This window comes from Mandrillus leucophaeus, unplaced genomic scaffold (assembly GCF_000951045.1).
Source record: "Mandrillus leucophaeus isolate KB7577 unplaced genomic scaffold, Mleu.le_1.0 Scaffold965, whole genome shotgun sequence".
Classification (NCBI taxonomy): domain Eukaryota; kingdom Metazoa; phylum Chordata; class Mammalia; order Primates; family Cercopithecidae; genus Mandrillus; species Mandrillus leucophaeus.
This window is the reverse complement of record NW_012110530.1, coordinates 895,181-902,564: the sequence shown is the minus strand read 5'-3', so window position 1 is coordinate 902,564 and position 7,384 is coordinate 895,181. Positions and strand designations below refer to the sequence as shown.

Genomic DNA, 7,384 nt, shown 5'->3' with positions numbered 1-7,384 from the left:
ATTTATTTATTTTTATAAGCACAATTCCCTTATTACAAAAATGTCACAAATAATTAGCACGCTGTCAAGGTCCAATCAGCAGATAATCCTCATGGCCCTGGCAGGTCTTAAGCAGTATGACTACTTAGTTTGATACTCGAATGGTGTTCTTCTTTAAACAAGCGAAATCTATGAAACTATCAGAAGTCTGGAAAGATATGAATAAAAGGAATAATGCCATGACAAGTGTGTCTGTACACTGCGCTTAGTACTCTGCAGCACTTCTGAAATATGAGCAACACAGTTTCCAGCATGAACCTGACAGTTCCCATATGCCCAGAAATTTTGGCTACTTACTTCTTATCCCAAAGACACCCCATGTGGGGCACTAGAAAAAAAAAAAAAGGTTACAATTGTTATCTTATTTTAATAGTACTTCATCTGACATTCTCTTTACATAAATTACACCATTAAGTAAGAAGAGAGTCAGATTTATTGTAAAACTAATGCAACTGGTGTTTCTTTAAGCTCTTGGGCCTCTGTGAGTGCTGGAGTTTATTGAATGTTTTGGGTAGAGATCGGAAGCCAGATTGCAATTATTTGGCTAAACAAACCTCACAACACAGGTACCTAGATTACCAAGGCTACTATATATTTTTTTCATTCTGAAAGTATGTTCACTTTCGTATCTCATTGTGTATTTGTTCTATATCATTCTTTTTCTCAAATGGAGCTCTCTAACTTTCATAAGATTTTGATCTCCTCAAACCTAAATCCTTATCCCAGGGGGGAAAAATGAGATTAAAGATCTCTGCTAAACCCATCACTAATTTATAACATAGAACATTTGTACGACTTATCTATTGCCGTTTTAATGCTAATAACCCTCAAAACTCAGTGACATAGAACAATGAGCATTTGTTTAGCTCGGATCTGTAGGGGAGTGATTTCATCTAGGCTCACTCACAAGCCTAGAGTCACTGTCAGGAATCTGAGCTAGGATGCCTTTAGCTTTGATGACTGGGATGACTTGGCTCATTCCATGTTTCTCATCCTCTAGTGGGCTATACTGGGAATGTCCTCACAGTAATGGCACAGGGAAAGGGTAAGCAGAGGAAACACACCTAACTTGTTCAAGTATCTCTGTATGCCATCCACTAACACCTCATTGACCAAATCAAATCATGTGGATGGTATAACAGAATCAAGGGGGCAAAAATGACTTGTAACTTTGGAAATTGTTAATTAGGATATATTCAGTCTTTACCTTTTAAAGATACATATTGAGATATTTGCTGTTGAAATTACATGAGATCTTGAATTTGCTTCAAAATATTATAAAGAAAGGGAAATGGATGGGATGAGATGAAGAAAGACTGATAATGAGTTGATGAATTGTATGGCTGGGAAATGAGTACACCGTGTTCATTGTACTATTCTCTTGACTTTTGGACACATTTTGGGGAGGCTTTATCAGTCATTTATTTCATTAAGAATATAGGGGCTATTTTTAGCAATAATGTACTCTTTTACTTATAATTATGTTATATAATGTCTAGAGCAATTTGGAGAATATATATTAGCTGATAAAATATTATTTAATTGTATTTTTAAAAGAACATATGTCTTATCTAATACATATCTTCAAGGATGTGTTTATTTCTGGTTAATTTCAACATGAGTTTGTGTATTAACAGTGATTTACTGAGTAACATCTGTGCACCACGCCCATTTCTAGGCTCTGGCCATAAAGAATGGAACAGATGAATGGGGTTTCTGATCTTGAAGTTTTCATGGTTGTATTAGTCTTCTATCGCTGCTATAACACAGTTCCACAATATTGATGGCTTAACCAGTACAAAAACAATATCTTGTATTTCTTAAGTCGAAAGTCCAGTGTGGGACATTAAATCCAGGTGTTGGCAGGCCTGCATGTCTTTCAGAAAGCTCTAGGGGAGAATCAGTTTCCTTGCATTTTCTATGCTCTAGAGATCACCCACATTCCTTGACTTGTGATTCCTTTCTTCCATCTTCAAAGCCAGCAATGTTGCACCCGTCTGTGATTTTCTTCCATAACCACATGTCTATCTGAATGACTACAGTCAGGAAAGTTTCTCTACTTGTAAGGATTCCTGTGATTAGATTAGGCATACCAGCTGCAATCTAGGATAATTGCTCCATCTCAAGGTCCTTAAATTTGACCACATCTAGAACCACATCCCTTTAGCCATGTTAGGTAATGTGTTTCAGGCTCAGATTTCAGAATGTTGACATCTCTGGAAGGCCTTTTTCTGCCTATCACAATAGGTAAATGCTGCGAAGAAGCAAATTAATGAATTAAATAATTAAGCAAACACTGTCTGACACTTTCAGACACTGATATATACTATAAAAGTCTGTAAAAGAGTGATACAATAGTCAATGATTTGCAACTTGTGTGTAAGAGAAGGCCTCACTAAGGAAGAGATGTTTAAACTGAGACTTCTGACAAATAGAGATCACCTTGCAAAGTGATGTAGGCAGATAATTCCTAGTAAAGGCAAAGCTAATGTAAATGTCCAAGGTGGGAGAATAGAAAGAAGGCAAATGGGCTAGGCCCTAAAGAGCTAAGGGGAAAGTAGCATTTCATGAGATTGGAGAGTTAGTAAGGGTCCAGATTTATTGGCTTATTTATTGTCTGATTTACCCTGTTGTAGGTTCTGAACTTTGTACCAATTGCCAAGGAAAGCTAAGTAGAGAAAGGAAATAATCTGATTTATGTTTAAAGGTAATATCTGGCTGCTTTGTGAATAATAAACTGTAGCTTTCTGTTCTCCATAGCACCTATCATGACCTTGGCTGTTAAGTCCTAAATTAGTAATTTAATTAAAATTCCTATGTTACTTAGCAAAATACTTTTTGTAAATTAATATGTTTAAGTTTTGAAAATAATCCAGTATGAGATTTTGGAATTGATACTGAAAAGCTAAGTAAAATTGGATGAACTTAGTTATTTGTTTTAAATAAGAACTACATTCTTCCTTCAGTAGAGATAATTCTGATATTTGGCATTTACCTCAAAGGTTCAAATAGGAATGTGAACAATGTATTTACATATATTTTTAACAAATCCTAGTGTATGGGATATGTCATCATATGTTTAAAGCTAAAGAAGAAAATAAATCATACACTATGCTATTGTTTCAAAACTAGTGCTATTGTTTAAATTTATAGGGATGTGGCAACAATTTTACAAGGTTTATTTTGTATCTATAGATTAAAATTCATAGAAATGGCAGGAGCTGGATGAAAGAAACAATATCTTATCAGTAATATACATTATTTTGATGAATGGGAGAGAATGATCCATGTTTATGGCATACACTGTGCTAAACAGATAAACTGTGGAGATTTCTGTTGTAATATCTTCTGCTTAAAGGATCAGCCTATAGGCCAGGCATGGTGGCTCATGCCTGTAATCCTAGCACTTTGGGAAGCTGAGTTGGGCAAATCACAAGGTCAGGAGTTCGAGACCAGCCTCGCCAACATGATGAAACCCCGTCTCTACTAAAAATACAAAAATGTAGCTGGGCATGGTGGCAGGTGCCTGTAATCCCAGCTACTTGAGATACTGAGGCAGGAGAATCACTTGAACCCGGGAGGTGGAGGTTGCAGTGAGCCAAGATCGTGCCACTCCACTCCAGCGCAGGCGACAGTGCAAAACTCCGTCTCAAAAAAACAAAAACAAACAAACAAAACACACACACAAAAATCAGCCTGTAAGCAGTTATGTAATTAGTAGTAGTTTAGGTGGTAAAAAATTTGCACACATTAGAAGACAGTAGATAGAGAGAAACCAAAATACCAAAGTTGACTACAGAAGATGTGTATTAACCTCCACCCCTGCCCCACTCATCCTATCAGAACCAAGGTACCAAGTTCACTTTTTGGCAATAAAACGTTCTAAAATATATTCTCTTACATATGGCTTCAATATATATCCATCTGTCTGGGTCCCGTGATACACATATATATCCAGCCTAGCACTCTGGTGAGTTTTGGAAACTTGATAATATCAAATTAAAATTTAGGATTTACATTTTGAGAAATGAAATTATGGTCGAATTTTTAAAAATTGTATTTTTATTTGCAAGACCAATAATTTTAACAAATTATTGTATAATTACATAAAGATAAGTTCACAAACTTCATGGTAATTTTGAAGTTATATGCTTTAATACAATGTGAAACCGATTTTTATTTCTATTGAAGCCATCGAGACATGTCTGTATGTATGTGTGTGTGTGTGTGTGTAAAAGGTTACAGTATAACTTCATAACCACACACTCCTAAGAAAGGATGTTTTTGATATAATATTTGTCAATAATTTAAAACAAACATAACCTAATTTTAAATACAAATCCCTGTTTTCTTTGGGCACCAGGACTATTTCTGATGCAGTTCATGTTTACTGTGCTAACAGTTTTGGCATTTCCAGTTTCCTTCAATAATCCACATTCAAAATAATAGCTAATTCATTGGAAATAGACATTCTTTGTAAATACTCCTGTAAAATTAAAATAATTAACCTATCATTATGGAAGAGTATTTTTCTATACAATTTGAACAGAATCTATTATTGCATCAGCTTTCTACAAATAAAGATATAACAGAAACTAAAGCATTTTCTTTCACCCTCTACCCCAATGAATGAGTAAGAAGAAGCAGCACTCAACAAAGTTCTTTGTTTTCTACTTCCTTTTTAATATCCTCTTGCTTTTCTGAAGACCAAGAAAAAGTAATAGAGCAATTAATCATATGATATTCCTCTCCTGACAGCACTGGCCTCTTATTATATTTATCACTGTGCTACTAAGCCTCTTTCTGCGACATCTTCCAGCTTGTCATAGCTTTCCCAGTAACTCTACATGCTATCAATTATTTAGCACAAGCAGCATTATGCATCCCTTCACGGATGATTATTTAGGAAGAGAAATCAATAAACAGAAAGTCCATTAAAACTCATGTAGTAACAAAAGATAACAGGACGATTATAATCTTCCCTGTACCTTGCACAAAAGGAGTTATCAAAAACCAGTTAGAGTTAACTTGCACTGGTAACATAATATTTATTTATTATTTTTATTTTTTTTGAGATGGAGTTTCGCTTTTGTTGCCCAGGCTGGAGTGCAATGGCCCGGTCTTAGCTCGCTGCAACTTCTGCCTCCCAGGTTCAAGCAATTCTCCTGCCTCAGCCTCTGGAGTAGCTGGGATTACAAGTACGCACCATGACACCTGGCTAATCTTTATATTTTCAGTAGAAACGGGGTTTCACCATGTTGATCAGGCTGGTCTTGAACTCCTGACCTCAAGTGATCCACCCACCTTGGCCTCCCAAAGTGCTGGGATTACAGGCATAAGCCATCGCACCTGGCTTATATTTTTTAATAGTAAAGCATTATCGCCTGAAGGCTCCAACTTGCTCATAGATTCTTTAGAGGGGATACAAGTTTGTTTTCCTGTAAGAGAAATTTTAAACTTTCAGATTTTGACAGACCACGAGAGCAACAAAATCACAGCTTGTTGGTCATTTTTCTGGGCATGAGTTTCAATGACTGAAATACTCTGATAGGTCTTTTGGAAGTGGCCCGTTCTCTTATAAGTAGGGAGATTCCAGAAAGAATTAATATCTAGATGAAATTAATATTTATAGGCAATCTCATAGTCATTCAGGTACATCTCAATCTCAAGTTACTTCTCAATGTATTGCAAAGGCACAATAAGACAGACCTTAGGTTCCCTAAGAAGGCAGTTTTCTTCCAGAGGTCACTGGGTAATACTTCAAGTCCTTTTAAGTGCTTGCATCCAGAATATTATTTCAAAAAGCAGCCTCTAAAATGTTATTATTGCTTCTTTCCACCACTGAATGAAAGGTGTCCATTCTGATGAGTGCATTGATTGTGAGATTTATAGCATGACACTTTGCCGACAATTCATCTTGCTCTGAATACTCCCAGGCAATGGAGCGTAAGAGGAGTACTGAGTCATTTCTGACTAGGCAGAAGGCATATTTCATAACAGAGACTTAGCATCCTTGAGATTCCCATGGCTACTTATGTTCTTCATCCTTCATTTTACATTAACCTGAAAAGGATCAAGATTGTTGGCTTCATTCAGCAGTATCTCCCTTAAAGGAGAAAGACTAGACTTTTGACTTATGAAGGAAAGTCTTAGTGTCCATTACAAAATAATAAATATTCATGTTTATATTCTAGAATAGCAGGGATCAGACGGGTTTTGAAATCACTTATAAGAATGTGAAATTATAAATGCCAGGATACAATATGTGTGAGTACCCAAATGGCTTTAGAATTTACTGTCTGGACCAAATAATCAATGATATCTCTAATATGGTTATTTTTAATGTTTGTTTTAGCGGTAACTGTGATACTGTTTACAGTTCCTTGGGATGCCTAAATGGAGTTAAACACAGGAGTACTTGCAGTATGATAAGGAAAAGGATAATGAGCAGTTTATGTCCTCAGAGTTTCACATATAAGGATACCATGTCTTTCTGATAATAAAGCTTTGCTTATCTCTATGTTGATATATTTGGTAAAAATACAGAAATATGATTAAATTTTCTGGTCATATTGCATCAAAAGGCATAACTTCAATTCAGTATTTGTGTTTCTATTACCCTTTCATTAATTTCATTTTATTTTTCTCCATATTAAGTAATAAACCATGTTTAAATATACTAATAGCAAAGGAAAAGATAAAGTCACGTGCATGCTCCCAGGTCAGTCTCTACAATGAAGCTATCTTGTTTTCTCTTTTCTTAGAAACCTCAGGCATAAAAGACAATGGGACTAAGAAATGTGTTGATTAAAAAAAAATATAGGAAGTGACAGCAGGAACACAGTACTACCTTAATTACCGAAGCCATTTGTAACTTTGGGTGTCAGCTAACACTTATTCTGCCTAGGTGGTGTTCTGATTTATACGAGTGTTTGAAAGATATAATGTCTTTCCCAGAGGATTTTATTAGAATCTAATGATTCAACCTGAATGAAGAAAACATAAAAATGTGTGTGTTCAGGAAAGGCAGAAGCTGCAGGTCAGCTGTGAGGAGACACACTTAGTGAGACAGGTGAGTCTCGGCCTGAGGCACCTCAACCCATCCACATTCTTCTTCCACTATTAGTTTTATATTTTCTTCATAAAAGCAAGATTTTTTTTTTTCTCAAAAAGACACCTGTGCTTTTCATGTCTGCATTCTGATAAGGAAAATAGTCAAGAGAAATCATCAAAGTTTTAAAGAATGACCACTAATTGAATTACTTTAGACAATAAAAATGCAACTGTTCTTTGCATCCGAATGAGTCTTACCATTCAATTTTTCAAATAAAGTAAAAAAAAAAAA

At 35.5% G+C, this 7,384-nt stretch overlaps 1 long non-coding RNA gene across 1 annotated transcript; it reads left to right on the top strand.

The window, feature by feature from the left end:
• Window positions 1-954: 954 nt before the first annotated feature.
• On the top strand, window positions 955-7,379 carry LOC105532525. The gene is made up of 2 exons (XR_001004994.1): window positions 955-1,084; window positions 6,804-7,379. It is a non-coding gene; the product is annotated as an uncharacterized LOC105532525 (long non-coding RNA).
• Window positions 7,380-7,384: the final 5 nt, after the last annotated feature.